Here is a 16,126-nt window from a genome sequence, read left to right as displayed (position 1 = left end):
AAATTGTGTAAAAGTGTATTTTTATCATTGTGCTCGGGGGGGGGGGTTGTGGTGAAATTGTGAAAAAGTGTCTATCATTGAGCTCGGGGGGTTTGTGATGAAATTGTTTAAAAGTGTCTATCATTGAGCTCGTGGGGTTTGAGGTAAAATTGTGTAATATTAATAATTTCTTACACTAATATAGTGCTTTTCTGGACACTCCACTGTACGCGCTTTACAGAATGAGGACTCCCCTCCACCACCACCAAGGTAAGTGGTGATATAAGAGTGTCTTTATCATTGAGGTTAAAATTGTGTAAAAGTGTCTTTATCATTGAGCTCAGGGGGTTTCAGGTAAATTTGTGTAAAAGTCTCGGTTTATCATTGAGCTCGACGGGTTTGAGATAAAATTGTGTAAAAGTGTCTTTTTATCTTTGAGCTCGTTGGGTTTCAGGTAAAATTGTGTAAATTTTCTTTTTATCATTGTGCTGGGTGGTTTTGAGGTTAAATTGTGTAAAAAGTGTATTTTTATCTTTGTGCTTGACGGGTTTGAGGTAAAATTGTGTCAAAAGTGTCTTTATCATCGTGCTCGGGGGGTTTGTGATAAAGTTGTGTAAAAGTCTTTTTATCATTGTGTACAAGTGTGTTTTTATCATTGTGCTCGGGGGGTTTGTGGTGAAATTGTGTAAAAGTGTCTATCTTTGAGCTTGCGGTGTTTGAGGTGAAATCGTGTAAAAGTGTCTTTATCATTGAGTTCGAGGGGTTTGTGGTGAAATTGTGAAAGTGTCTTTTTCACTGTGCTCTGGGGGTTTGTGGTGAAATTGTGTAAAAGTCTTTATTATTGAGCTCAGGGTGTTCGTGGTGAAATTGTGTAAAAGTGTCTGTTTATCATTGTGCTCGGGGGGTTTGTGGTAAAGTTGCTTAAAAGTCTTTTTATCTTTTAAGCAACTTTACAAGTTGTACAAGTGTGTTTTTATCATTGAGGTTGGGGGGTTTGAGGTGAAATTGTGTAAAAGTGTCTTTTTTCATTGTGGTCGGGGGGGTTGTGGTGAAATTGTGAAAAAGTGTCTATCATTGAGCTCAGGGGCTTTGTGGTGAAATTGTGTAAAAGTGTCTTTTTATCATTGAGCTCGGGGGCTGTGTGGTGAAATTGTGTAAAAGTGTCTTTATCATTGAGCTCGGGGGCTGTGTGGTGAAATTGTGTAAAAGTGTCTTTTTATCATTGAGCTCGGGGGCTGTGTGGTGAAATTGTGTAAAAGTGTCTTTATCATTGAGCTCGGGGGCTGTGTGGTGAAATTGTGTAAAAGTGTCTTTTTATCATTGAGCTCGGGGGGTTTGAGGTGAAATTGTGTAAAAGTGTTGGTTTATCATTGAGGTCAAATTGTGTAAAAGTGTCTTTTAATCATTGAGCTCGGGGGGTTTGTGGTGAAATTGTGTAAAATTGTCTATCATTGAGCTCGTGGGATTTGTGGTGAAATTGTGTAAAAGTGTCTTTATCGTTGATGAAAAATTGTGTAAAAGTGTCTTTATTATTGTGCTCGGTGTGTTTGAGGTAAAATTGTGTAAAAGTATCTGTTTATCATTGAGGTAAAATTGTGTAAAATACTTTTTATCGTTGAGCTCGGGAGGGTGTGAGGTGAAATTGTGTAAAATTAATAATTGCTTACACTTACATAGCGCTTTTCTGGACACTCCACTCAACGTGCTTTACAGATTGAGGACTCCCCTCCACCACCACCAAGGTAAGTGGTGATATTAAAGTGTCTTTTTATCATTGACCTCGGGGTGTTTGAGGTAAAATTGTGTAAAAGTGTCTGTTTATAATTGAGCTCGATGGGTTTGAGGTAAAATTGTGTAAAAGTGTCTTTATCATTGTGCTCGGGGCGGTTTGTCGTAAAATTGTGTAAAAATGTATTTTTATCATTGAGCTTGTGGGGGTTTGTGGTGAGGTTGTGTAAAAGTGTCTTTTTATCATTGTGCTTATGGGGTTGTGGAGATATTGTGGTTTTGGGGTGTAAAAGTCTTATTGTTCACACGTTGCTGCTGTGATGTGGCCTTTCGCCTGTAGGTGGCGCTCTCTCCAGTCATTTTTAAATGTACCAGTCCTGATGGATGACTGTACACATCCTCAGTCAAGGGGAATAACTAATTAGTTACTCTCCAAATAGCATTTTTGTATGAAACATTTAAAGAAATCGACAACCACTTTTTCAAAACGCACAATAACACAGACTGGTATGTTTGACAACGAGTAAATAAGAGAAAGGCGAAACGAGAATTCACCATCACTTTCTGCATGTTTACTGTGACCTGTCCTGATCATGAGAAGTCTCAGACGTGTCTCTTCACCAGACAGTTTAATACAGCAGTTCTACATGGGACCGGTGTGAGAGTATGTGGGTAACAGTGATGGCTCTCTCTGCTGTACTGCTGTGGCCCTCCCTCCTGATGACAGAATCGTCTCACACTTCACCTTCACAGACACAAGCTCCATGTGTTTGTGGTGAAATTGTGGGTCTGTTGGTGTAAAGGTTTATTATTGAGCTTGTTGAACTGATCTCGAAGACCACTTTAATTTCAGTTGGCGTCTGACATTTTGAGTGAAATTGTAGTTTTGTTGGTTTAAATGTGCTGTTTCTTTGACTAGCTGGCTTGTTTAGCTGATATTTGTATTTCCTCCTCCTGAAGTAAATATTAAGTGTTTTTTTTTAAAGAAATTGTAGGATACCGGTGTGTCGAAGTGGCTCCGGTTTCACTCCGGCTCATGTCAGATCCAGGGCTGATAGAAACAGTTTGATCAATAAATGAACTAAAAACCGATTTGCACGTTTGCTGCACTTCCGCTGAACAGAGACGACGTTTTCAAACCGTCTATATTGGAGGTTTGCATCACCGTTGCTAAAATCGACAAACAATGTCGTAAAAACGTGTTTTCGAGGTTTGCTTCGGTTCAGATGACACCTCAAATACAGTAATACGGTATAAAAATAAGTGACAGGAAATACGCTGTGCTGAAGCTCTGTATGATGATGTGTTTTTGCAGGTTTATTTGACTTCAGGTAAAGAGAAATGAAAGTTTTATAAACACTTATTTCGGAGGCGTGTTTCACTCCAGGGGAAGTGAGCAGAAACTAAACCAAAGAAATGTGAGAACAGGGTATACAGATGCATTATGAAAGGGTGTTCTGGATGTTTGACTCAAAAACAACGATATAAAAACTGAAAACAGGAGATCTGCAGGTTGTCTGTTAAACCTTGAAGTTTATTAAGTAGTGATCAGCAGTAACTTACTGGTTTGCCCCGGTTCTTGTCTTCCAGTTCAGGACTTGTGCTGGGGAATGAGTGTGGTCTGTGGGCTCTGGCGGGAACAGTCACACTGCGGGGACGGGGGTATCCTGTTCCTGCTCTGATGTTCTCTCCTGGAACCTCCATTAACTTTCGATCTCAAGAAAAGAGAGTGATTGATTGGCTTGAGTGCCTTGTGAAATTCTCGGGGCTCGACCCCGTGTTTCGGCTGCGATGCCGTCAAGCGATCATCTGCTGTGGTGTCCCCATGTGACTGAGTGTGCCTGTGTCACTGCTGTGTGTGACAGTGGATTCCTCTCCGTCGCCCCTCAGGCATTCCTGGATCCGGAGCCTCTGTCTCCTGGGTCTCCTCTCCGTGGTGCAGCTGGACTGTAAAGAGTGCGCTGGAGAGGATTGAGCTGCTGCGGTGAAGGAGTGTGAGATGTGCTGAGTGTGAGACTGACGAGCGCAGGCGAGCGGCGGCTCTCACCTTCCTCCCGAACTTCGGTTTGAAACCTCATGAACGCTCTCGGCAAGGTCAGTCGGTCGGTGTCCTTAAATGTTTTGATTGCCTGTTATTCCTCTCGTCGTCCAGGCAGGGGTGTTGAGTTCCGCCCGTCTTCGGCACGTTCAGAGAGACCGACCCTGTGAGCGCACACGGGGGAGAGAGAGAGGAGGAGCAGGCCCCACTTTCAGCCTCTCGCTCTTTCACAACCCGTACCTGAGGACCAGAGCGTCTCTCTTCAGCAGTGCCTCGCGCCTGCAGGTGACTGAAGTGTGCTTTTATATACAGGTGAGAGAGAGTGCACAAGAATCGTCAGAAGTCAACACCGTTCGTTAGAGATGGATGATGTCCAAGGTCACCCAGAAATAGAGCACGACAGGTCACTCAGAGGAAAGCTATTTTTCATTTTTCACCGGCCTATGGATCTACCAAGTACAGAAGCCAGACAAAAAACATTGAAATTCCATTTGAAATTCACACTGACGTGTTGAGAACTGTTCCTGAGAAGCGTTTGATCTATGTTCAGATCTTCTGCTAAGGAGATGTGGTCAGGAAGGGCGCTGCCTTCTGTCGTCTGACCGTTGTGTCTGCAAACCCTGAGGTGTCCTGCGGTCTTTATAATCTATAACCACATTTTCCCCTGTGGACATTAAATCATCTCAGTCGCAGCAGGATGCCGATTGATTTGAAAGGCAGCTTTATCCCGACAGCATGAGAGAGAGGCCAACATCAGTCTGGCTGGAGGTCTGGTGAAAGGAAAGCTTTGAATTTAGAGAATTTAAAATGATTTTTGTAGATTTTAAAACTAAGGGATTGAGTAGAACTAAGTCATTATTTTATTTCAGTTGAACTATTAGGAACAGTTATTTTACGAAACCCGAACATTATTCTGTGTTTTGGTTTACTCGAGATTTAACACAAGATGGAGTTTCCTGCAGGAGTTCTCGGGCGGTGTGGAACGTGTTCAGTGTCCTGCAGGAGTTCTCGGGCGGTGTGGAACGTGTTCACTGTCCTGCAGTCCAGGCTCTCACTGCGATTTTTCTCAGCCTCTGGTTTCTCTCCCTCACGATCCTGCGCTCCTCCGGCAGCAGTTTCTCGTTGTTGGAGATCTTGGCAAGGATCTCGGCGTGCTGTTTCATCTTGCGCAGGTTGGCGATGCGGTCCTCGAAGCCCGGGCGGGCTTCCTCTTCCTCGTTGCGGATGAGCAGCTCGATGTAGGCGGCCGTGGACAGAGCGTTGGGCTTCAGGGCGATCTCCTCCAGCCGCGCCAGGCAGTTGGAGGACAGCCTGATCAGCTGCATGATCTTGTCCTCGATCGTCTGGAAGTCCATTTCGAATTTCTCAAGCATCTCCTTCGTCGACATGAACTTGCCGGAAGCCTTAACAAAGTTGTCCTTGAGTTCTTTGACTGTTTTCATGACCTTGACCACTTCGTACTCCCACATCGTCATCTCGGATATGTGGTCGGAGTAGTGGCAGTTACCTGGACAGATCACACAGAATCCAGCGTCATCCATGACGGCGCAGAGATTGATTTCTCCTGGCGTGGGAAGAAAACATCCTGAATGGCACGAAAACAGACAGTTGTTGCAGTTTGTTGATAGATGCTTGGTGTTCTTCCGTTTCGGGACGAGCTCCTCGATTTCTGTCTCGGAGTTCTTGTTCTGCTCCATGTTGGCCTGCTCATTTTCCAGACAGGCCCTGATCTTCTTCATTTCGCTCAGCTTTGCCAACCCGTTCGAGATCTGAGGCAGCAGGCTCGCCATCGCCATCTCCAGCCTCTCGCGCTCCTCCAGGAATTTCTTCGTCAGTGCCAAGTCCTTCCCCTCCGTCTTCTCCAACGTTTGGAAAAACCTCTTCAGCTGCTTCACGTTGTTCGTCCAGACGATTTTCTCCAGCTTGTTGTCGTCCTCTTCCTCGTCGTCACTCCCGGAGCCCTCCCCGTTGGAATCGGTGTCGGGCCTCTCGTTTTGCGTGTAAAGGGCGGAGTTGTTAAATTCGAAGTGCGTCGCTTTGCCCTTCCGGTTCTTGCGGCAGGGCAGGCCCGCGGCTTCGATGGCGCCCAGGACGGGGATGTCCTTCCCGTCCACAAACGTGACGAGGACGAGGATGTTCTCGGCGATATCCTTCCCGAAGATGGAGAGGATGGAGTCGAAGACGTACTGCTGGATGGAGGTCAGCCGCGCCAGAGACGCCTGGACCACGAAGCACACGGCGTCGATGTGGTCCACACTGCCGGGGCTGGTAAAGAAGCGCTTCACCTGCTCTGTGATCAGCTTGTCCCGAGAGAGTCCCCGCGTGTCTCCGAACCCCGGGGTGTCGATGACCGTGAGGGAGTAGGGGACGACGAATCCCTTCTGGTTGTGGAGCTCGTAGGACATCACGATGGAGGTCTGACTCTCTGCCTGCGAGCGCTTGGTCTCCTCGTGGATCAGCTTGAATCGAAACCGATCCTCCCACTGCACGCCCAGTATGTAATTGATCATCGCGTTGATGAGGGTGGTCTTCCCTGCCCCCGTGGCCCCCAGAAGGATGATGACCTTATTGTTCCCTTCTTCTACTTTCCTGCCGAACGTGAAGCGCTGGAAATGCTGCTCGTTGGTGGGCTCCTGTTCCAGCGACAGCCTGTATAAGGAAGGCTGCCCGTGCTCTATCAAAGTGGAGAAGTTTAGGAAGTGGTCGCTCTGTACTTTAACACGACTGACGTCCCCTGACTTGACTCTGCTGTCCTTCGGAATTGTTATTGGAGTCTTGGGGCTCGGTGGACTCTTGCCTTCTTTGCCACATTCGGAATAAACCCAGAAGATGTAGGAACTTCCTGCCCTCAGGTACTCCAGAGTGCACACCCTCCCTCTGGCTTTGAGCTTCGTCCATGTTTTGCTGTCTTGCTCGTCCGTTGCCCCCTTGAAGACCTCTCTGTATTCAACTTCGTAGGAAGTAACGCTGACTCCCTGTCCCACAGAGGTGGGCATGTCCCAGGTGACGGTCATGGAGTTTGGTCCTGTTGATTTCTGCTGAGGAGCTCCGGGGTGGGCTGAAGGAAGCGTCTTGCAGGAAGGAGTTGCGTCGCTGGCACAGCTGACTCCGGGTTTGCAAACCGCCCGGCAGCCGAATCGATATGATGCATTCAGGTCCAGCCCCGACACGGTGAACTCTGGCTTGTTGTCATCAGTGTCCACTTCCCCTCAAGCTGAGTCGCCCGGCTTCTGGTACAGAACCCGATACCTCACAATCTTGCCAGCACCGTACTTCAGCGGGCGGAACGCCAGCTGGACGGAGTCGTGCAGAGTTGTCAGCACGGCCGGTACCCCCAGCTGGGAAGGCAGCTCGAAGCGCTTGCTGGCTAGAGCCCCCCTTTCGAAGAGGTAAACAGAAGATCCAATGTTGACCTCGTCGTCGATTGACGCCACACAGATCTTGTTCGGTCTGCCTTTGTTCTCTCTCTCGAAGTCTAGGAATAGTCTGATGTTCTCCCACGTCAGGGCTGTGACTTCCCCTGACCTGAACCATTTTCCCCGTCTTCCCTCTGGCTCGAGATCAGGAGCTACCTCTTCCCCCGTCCCTCGTTCGGAGGAGTTCAGATAGCTTTCCAAGATGGTTAGGTATTGCAGTGTTCAGTGTGTAATCACAGTGGCACAGTACCATGTTTAGTGAGTGATCACAGTGCGACAGTACTGTGTTCAGTGTGTCATCAGTGGGGGACAGTACTGTGTTCAGTGTGTTAACTATAAGGGGACAGTACTGTGTTAAGTGAGTAATCACAGTGGCATAGTAGTGTTTTTAGTGTGGCATCTGAGAGGCACAGTACTGTGTTCGGTGTGTGATCAGAGTGGGACAGTACTGTGTTCGGTGTGTGATCCCAGGGGGACAGTACTGTGTTCACTGTGTGATCCCAGGGGGACAGTACTGTGTTCACTGTGTGATCCCAGGGGGACAGTACTGTGTTCACTGTGTGATCACAGTGGGACAGTACTGTGATCACAGTGGGACAGTACTGTGTTCAGTGTGTTGTCACAGTGGGACAGTACTGTGTTCAGTGTGTTGTCACAGTGGGACAGTACTGTGTTCAGTGTGTTGTCACAGTGGGCCGGTCTTGTGTTCAGAGTGGTACAGTACTGTGTTCAGTGTGTCATCAGAGGTGGACAGTACTGTGTTGAGTGTGTGATCCCAGTGGCATAGTAGTGTGTTTGGTGAGTAATCACAGTGGGACACTACTGTGTTCACTGTGTGATCACAGTGGGACACTACTGTGTTCACTGTGTGATCACAGTGGGACACTACTGTGTTCACAGTGGGACACTACTGTGTTCAGTGTGTCATCAAATAAGACAGTACTGTGTTCAGTGTGTCATCAAATAAGGCAGTACTGTGTTCAGTGTGAGATCACTGTGGGACAGTACTGTGTTCAGTGTGTGACCCAGTGGCACAGTATTGTGTTGAGTGTGTGATCCCAGTGGCATAGTAGTGTGTTTGGTGAGTAATCACAGTAGGACAGTACTTTGTTCAGTGTGTAACTACAGTAGGACAGTACTGTGATCAGCGTGTGATGCTAGTGTTCAGTGTATCATCAGAGGGGGACAGTACTGTGTTCGGCGTGTGATCCCAGTGGCACAGTACTGTGTTCAGAGTGGGACGCTAGTGCTCAGTGAGTGATCACAGTGGGACAGTACTGTGCTCAGTGAGTGATCACAGGGGGACAGTACAGTGTTCAGTGTGTGAGGCCACATCCTCCCCTGCTGCCGGTGTGTCAAAATGGGCCGACCCCCTACCGAGGGCAGGCCTGTTCTTTTATAGAAGGGTTTCCAGCTGATGCTCGTCTCTCTCGGCTGCAGTTTCAATCTCGAGAGCGAAACCAGTTTAAATGTCTCATTCCCCCCCTCCCCCCCAGTAGAAAGGACCACACCATTTGCTGTGAACTGTGAAGTTCTTGGGATTGTGTTCAAGATCTACTCCAAAAAATGGGCTGAGAACTGAACAGGGAAGAATTCTGAATTCCCCTTTCCCTCAGACTATAGTACCTGCTCCTCACGTGGACAGAAGACTCCAGTTCACAGGGCCGTTACCCAGTCACCACATCAGCACACTCCACTGTTCATTCCAGACTTGAGTACCCAGCACTTTCACCGACTGCGTCTTTTCTTTATAAAGGCCTGAAAAACACAGCCCAAAACCTTCAGCTGCTTTCGAAGGGCAAACGTTTGCAGAGAGCTTTGCTGGAGACAAACCAGTCAGATTTTTTTGCTTCGTTATCTAAGCTAGGTCGCTTAAAACCAAGGCCTTTCCTACAGCTGACTTGCTCAAGACTGAATATTTTCATCGTGTTTTCCAGTCATGTCGATGCATCAAACAGTGGAATGAGCATTTCCTTGGCCTCAAGGGTCTTCCTGGGTTCAGTATTACTATACGATCTGGGCACACCAGACCACAGATGCTGAAGCACGAGTGGAACACCGTACAGCTCTCAGGCTGGTCTATTCCTACAACAACATGGCAAACACAGCACAGCAATTATTTACCAGGTTGTTAAAACAGAAGAGCAGGAACTATCACTACATGGCATAATAAAAATATGCACCACTATAATTGCACTTTTTTCACAATGTTAAGAGGACAGAATTATTTCCCATTTTTAATAACGTGCAAGTACTGGAAAATGGCTACTGTACTGCCCATCTATAAAAAACTGAAATCAAGTAAATATAGACCAATAAGTCTGAGTTCTATTACATTTCCATAGCTATAATCAATGATCAGATCTAGAGGATCACCTATATGGAAATACGAACCTAGGGGAGAGTCAACATGGATGAAGAAAAGGTAGACTTTGCTTAATTAAGTTATAAGGGGTCTGTGAACTAGTATCAGATGCACACAGAGAGCGTTTGATAGTGTACTTACTAGGCCTTCTGAAAATATGAATGTGATCAGAGTGGCACAGTACAGTGTTCAGTGAGTGATCACAGTGGGACAGTACTGTGTTCAGTGTGTAACTACAGTAGGACAGGACTGTGTTCAGTGTGTGATCTTTTGTGCACCGATATATTACTGAGCAGAAATGATGGGCAAATTCATGACACATTTTAAAATCGGCTATCAAAATGACTGATCAACAGGGTACCTTCGGTGGAAGTGGCAGACTACTAATGTGTGGAAACTGTTAGATACAACACAAACTTTACACCCACAGTGTAAGAACTGCACCTGGCTGCACGTGCTGTCTTGTGGGATACTCTTCCGTTCCTTCTGTAGAACCTGGACAGGTATATGCCTGTTCAATGGTCTCTAAGTCAGAAAGTCTCAGAACAAGTGTTCAACGGGTCTCAGCTCTGGAGAGTAAAAAGCACAGCAAGTGGCACAGTACCACTGAGGATGTGTTGTCCCGAAGGAAAGTTGGCAAATAAGGTGTAGCACAGTGGGAGGGCTGGGAACTGCGCAGTGCAGTCAGGTCAACATCAGTCACTACATGTTGGGTTCAGTAGGAGCTGGCCTCTCCTGCCAAGGCCCTTACACTCAGGTCTCATCATCGAGCTTGGCTCTTGTGTTTATATTTTGCATTGTACATTTAATCCCATATTAATAAATCAAAATCTGCTAAAAATGACATTGCTGGGTGTGAAGACCCAAGATGACAAGCGACCACCTGCAGGCATCGTCCGGTCTCCAACATGCCGATGGAAGCAGGGCTTTGGTCACTTGACAAATGGAGAATATTTGTTTCCTTTTTTGATCTTCACCAGCCTTGACAACAAACGTGCAAAACCACCTCATCACTCGAGCCAAAATAAATAAAGATATAATTATTTATAGGGGCATGCTAACTCTAATCAATCTCAACATTTAGATTTTTAAATGATGTCTTTCTTCTTTCAAACCCAAACTGTACAGTCTTCTTTCTTCCACTGGTCTTTCCTCCAGAAAATAATGATCCTCACGCTTACTGTATAGAGCGCTTTTCTGGACACTCCACTCAAAGCGCTCGACAGGTCAGGGGGATCCCCTGCACCCCTCCCCAGTGTGCAGCCCCACCTGGATGAGCTATCAGTGTGGAGGAGAACCGATTAATGAAGTTTTGGCCCAAACATCAGGAACAGCCTACTCTCTGGGCTTTATAATGACCAGATAGAATCGGGACCTTGGTTTTACGTCTCGCCCGAAGGACACTGCCTTTTTACAGAATAGCGTCCCCGTCACTATACTGGAGTGTTAATATGAGCACCTCCTATTGGTCCCACTAACACCTCTTCCAGCAGCAGCCTTACTTTCTCAAGACAGCTGTGTTCTCACACTCTGCAACTGTGCCAAGCGATGCCCCTCTCCTGCAGCTGCCAACGCCCTGTTCCAGCTGGCCAAGCCTGTTCCCCATTCCCACCGATCCGAGCCAGTGACCTGCCACCCCGCTCTCCTGTCCTGCACCTGCGACAGCCCTCAGCACAGACCATGCTGTACTTTCTCCAGCCTCCCTAGCTTACCGAGTCTCACTGGCCTGGGAATCAATCCCATCCCAGCTCGTGAGAACTCCTCCCTGGATCTCCCTCTCTCCCTCCCTGCAGACTAGAGCCCAACCCAGAGACCAAAAGCCTCTTAATTAGCCCGGAGGAGTGGCTAATTCCACTCAGAGCCTCTGTCCCAACTCCTTTCCCTCCCATGGAGTTTCCCTCCCTGTGACCACTAATTACTCAGCCAGACCAGCTGTGCCTCAGCCTTCTGCTGGCTTTTCAAATGACCAGGTGGCTTTCTCACAAAGCCCCTCTCACTAACCTCACAGGGTGATTTAGTGCCTCTGTCAAAGTCTCAGTCCCTCCAGTGCTTAACAGTCAGTCATGAAGGATCAATTAATCAACATGACACCAAAAAAACTGTACATTTCTTTAAAAAAAATATACATCATGTTTCTTCTGGTGCTCAGTACATAATACTCCCTTTTGCCATAAGTCTCAAGGCCAAAATGCTACAAATTTTTAATGCAATAAAAAAAAATCTGATTTAGTTTTCAGACATGAAAACGAAACTGCACATAGAAATGGTTGACTTGTATGTTAGGACGTGTACATTTTTCTATTTGTACACAAGGTTTAAATGCAGCACTTGAAAGTTTATGGAATTAGTCAATAACTGCTGAAATTAAAACAAAAACATAATCAACCCAGTCATCCGTGGTCACTAATAATATCTGTTCTGCTGTGATTCTGTTCTGTAACAGCAGACTTTGACTGTGTGTTCCAAAGTCAAATCAAACCTCTCAAAACGTGATTATCAAGAAGACCACACAAAGGGCCAACCCATGTATGTTATGTTTGAGAGTTAAGGCTGAGATTCGGACAAATGTGTGTTTATATATATAAGCTTGATATTGCTAAGCATGATTCTAGTGATGAGGATCGTTGTGTGAGCATTCAACATTATTTATTGGCACCTGATGTTAATACTGTACAGTGGAAGAGGATAGAGGGGAAAAAAAGAGAAACTCTGTGGAGATGTGAACAGCGTCTAAATGGAAACTGCAACCTCCAGTGACAGGCAGTGCTCCCAGGTGGTGATTCACCAGCCCCAGAATCCTTGACCACCAAGAAACACTTCAGTGGCTGCAGGGAAGCAGAACAGCAAGGAGCTCCGGCAGAAAACATCTCTCTCGCAGCATCTTATCAACATCACGGGGGGACTTTCAGCTTAATGCATTTACAATTGCATTTGCACTACAATTGCAGTAGTATTTATTAATTAACCATACTATTTTTAACCATACTGTTTTTGCACTGTTCCAAGAATTACCCTGCACAGTTTTTGTCCAGTTATATTTTCTGTTTGTGGAATTTTGCACAGTTTTGATCACTTGATTATGTTATTTATGTTATGTTATTACACCTTACTGTTATTGCTATTGTGTTACTGTCTATTGTCTTATCTTCTGTCCTATTTATATACTGCACCTGAGTGACTCATGAGAAACACTTTTCATTATACTATGCACCTGTGTAAGTTTAATGACAAAGTTGAATTGAATTGGATTTGTAAACTTGCTCAGGTATAACCAATCACCTTACAGATCACACAACAAACTAATTGGCTCCCAGCTGTGATCAGCTGTGGTGATTTTGATTAGTTCAGAATAGAAGCAGCTGTTTCTAGAGGATTCCACTGCTTGGAAGTGCATTTCAAAGCAAAGACTCCACTATGGGCAGGAAGGTGCTTCCGAAAGAGCTTCGAGATGAAGTTGTGGAAAGACACAAGTCAGGAGACGGGTATAAAAAGAGATCAAGGTGACCCATGGAGCACAGTCAAGAGCATCATTAAGAAGTGGAAGGCGTGTGGCACCACCCAGAACTTCCCTAGATCAGGCCGACCCCCCAAACTGGAGGACCGAGCAAGAAGGAGACGGACCAGAGAGGCTACCAAGAGGCTGGTGGCAACCTTGAACGAGCTGTAGGCCTCTATGGCCAAGACTAGTCATTGTGATAGACAAGCAATAGGTTTATTCCCTGCTGAAAAGAGAAGAAAGGCACACCTGAAGAAGGCTCCACAGCCGAAACGTTGCGTTGTCTTTCTTCTCTTTTCAGGAGGGAATAAACCTACTACTTGTTCCTTTGCAGCCTATGCGTGCTGACGCAGCTCCCCACCTGAACTACTGGTGTGCATGTGACAACAATATCACAAGCGCTCCACGAATCTGGCCCGTACGGGAAGGTGGCAAGAAGCCATCGAGCCTCATTTGTTTTCCTAAGAAGCGCCTTAAAGATTCTGTGGCCAAGTGGCAAAAGGTGCTGTGGTCAGATGAGACCAAAATCAAATTTTGGGTGGAACGCGAATCTGTACGTCTGGCAAAAACCCAATACACCTTCCCTTCCAAAGAACACCATTCCTACAGTAGAGCACGGGGGTGACGGCATCCTGTTGTGTAATTACAACAATTCTGTAAGGAGGAACGGGCAAATATTCCTCCCTCTAGGTGTGCAAAGCTGGCAGAGATGTATCCAAACAGACTCAAAGCTGTAATTCAAGCAAAAGGTGCTTCCTGCAAGTATTAACTCAGGGGGGTGTTCTCTTATCCAACCCAGTTATTCCACTTTTTAATTTTTTTTCCAGAAATTTTGCTTTCTTTTTTCACTTGGATGTTGCAAAGTACAATTTGTAAATAAAACTGGAAAAAGTCTGGTTTTATTGGTCGTCTTTCTGGATTTTAGGGCAATAAAAGGTGAACATTTTGAAGGGAGTGGTGACTTTCTGGACCCACTGCATATGATAATTAGAGTACAAATGCAATGACTCTGTGTTAAAGAAGTGGAACTTATAGTAATTGGTTAAGACAAACATGCATCCCTCCTTAATCTTAAAAATGTGCTGTTCTGATATTAACAAAGCTGCAGCACAGTGCTTGTAACTGTCCCACGAAAAAATATTCTAGTGTTCTGAACCTGTTCTGCTGTGTTTTCACTGTTGCTCCACAGCATTTCCATTAATAAGGTGGCACTCATGAAGATTAATCAGATAGAGGTAAGGGGGCTTAGTGGGATGAGCTATTACAGAAACACATAGTGAAGGTTGCCAAGCTTGTGTTTTTGCTACGAGAAAAGAAAAAAAACATACTAACGTAAACACTCCGACCAAATTTATTCACCAAAAACTGCAAGATCGGACATTTAAAAAAGCTCAGCTGTCTCCTCTATGAACAGTTTGGTAGAAACACTCATAGATGTGGGATCTTATCCTTTGCTTCTGGTGTTTCTGATAGATGGCGATTTAGAACCCTTGACAAACACATTCAAGTAAGCCTCAAGATGTGGACCGTATAGAAGCCGTGTTCAAAGAGTGCCTGACAACCTATGAATCCCTTCTGTTAGAGATCCTGGCGATGGGAAACCCTGCTGACATCCCTAAATCCACACTTATTTTTCACGGGGACAGGCAAGATGTCGATAATCCATTGAGCAAAAGCTGTGAACAGCACGCCTTTCTGATACGAGACTGTGCGCCGTCAACAGACGACAATTTCACTAACATCAGACTCGTCCGTTTGTCTCTGGAACCGTACTCACTCGCGCGTGACCCATCAGAGCAATTAATGCTCTTGTGTTCGGCAATCGATAAAGATGGTTCTGCACACTTACTGCACGAGACCAGACGCTGTCCACCCCACAGATTTAACTTTCAGCCTTTGATCTGGACAGAGACGTGAGCCGTCTTTTCCAGGAAGATAAAGTTCGGGAAATACATTGGGCATGCTTCCTCGATGCGGTTGTGACAGCACTAACCCGTTCGCTTCAGCAGCAGATGGAAACCACAGAGCAGACTGGTCGCTATGTCTGGCCTTGGGAGGTCAGGGGACACTGAAACCAGTGCTTTTGTAGAGTGACAGTACGCTTGACCATCTGGGAGAAAAACATATGGGCTAATTCAAATCTACAAATCAGTTATGCATTGCTCATTAAAGAAAGTGTAATCTTCCTCTAAAAGGGCTTCATGACGGTTCCAAAGTTCTACTTTTTACTGGATAAAGTGGTTCCATGTTGTTTCTGTTGTTGTTAATGAAACCATGTTGTCATTACTTTCAAAACAACAAGCAAAATTAATAAAGCAGAACTGTTAATTGAATCACAAAACCTGTTTTGTTTACACCACGCAATTGCTAGAATACAGACACCGACGTCGTTCATGACAAACAAGATTTAACAGTTAATTTCTATTCATGTATTTTGGCTCTCAATATTGTCTGCAGTGAACTCACTTTTTGTTGTTGTTGTTACTTCTCGGAGCTTGTCCTGTGGCAGTATCAAAGGTAAAAAGCAGATCTACGCTGCAAGTAGTGCACCATCTTCCATCCAGAATTAAAATACTTCCTGAAGCCTGGTCTTCCTCATTTTCTCCTTTGTGTCTGCCCATGCTTAAGTCCTGTAAACTTCGACTACTGCAGTGTCCCCATCGAAGAGGAAGCTGGAAACAGCCATGCTGTTCAATTGCTTTTGCATCTGAAACTGCTGTGTAACAATCTGTTTTCAGTGTTTACACACCTATTTCTATTCCAAACAGCCTCTTGACTTCACTCTTCTGTTCTTTTACCTGTCCTATACCTGCGCACAAAGCTGCATGACAGTAGGATTGTTGTCCCCACCCAGAGCCCACACTGGGGTATTCAGCAGTCCTGCAGAAGTACAGGATCTGATCTCCTTTCATAAATAAAAGAGTTTTGCTCCTAATAAAAAGCTATTTTACTGACGCCATATTTGACTTCAAAGATGAGCCAATAAAAGTAAATAAAAAAGAATCACAAGTACAATATAATAAAACCTCATCTGAGTTCTGATTAGGCCAAGGCTTGAGCAGCTGACCGGCAACATAATTGTGCATTTACTAAAATACATTTAA

At 45.6% G+C, this 16,126-nt stretch overlaps 1 pseudogene; it reads right to left on the bottom strand.

Moving 5' to 3' along the window:
• Positions 1-4,773: 4,773 nt before the first annotated feature.
• On the bottom strand, positions 4,774-11,132 carry LOC148812615 (uncharacterized; annotated as a pseudogene).
• Positions 11,133-16,126: the final 4,994 nt, after the last annotated feature.

The sequence above is a fragment of the Atractosteus spatula genome (genome assembly GCF_055471065.1).
Source record: "Atractosteus spatula isolate fAtrSpa1 chromosome 10 unlocalized genomic scaffold, fAtrSpa1.hap1 SUPER_10_unloc_2, whole genome shotgun sequence".
Classification (NCBI taxonomy): Eukaryota; Metazoa; Chordata; class Actinopteri; order Semionotiformes; family Lepisosteidae; genus Atractosteus; species Atractosteus spatula.
Note: the sequence above shows the minus strand (reverse complement) of the source record. Positions and strands in the feature narration are given on the sequence as shown.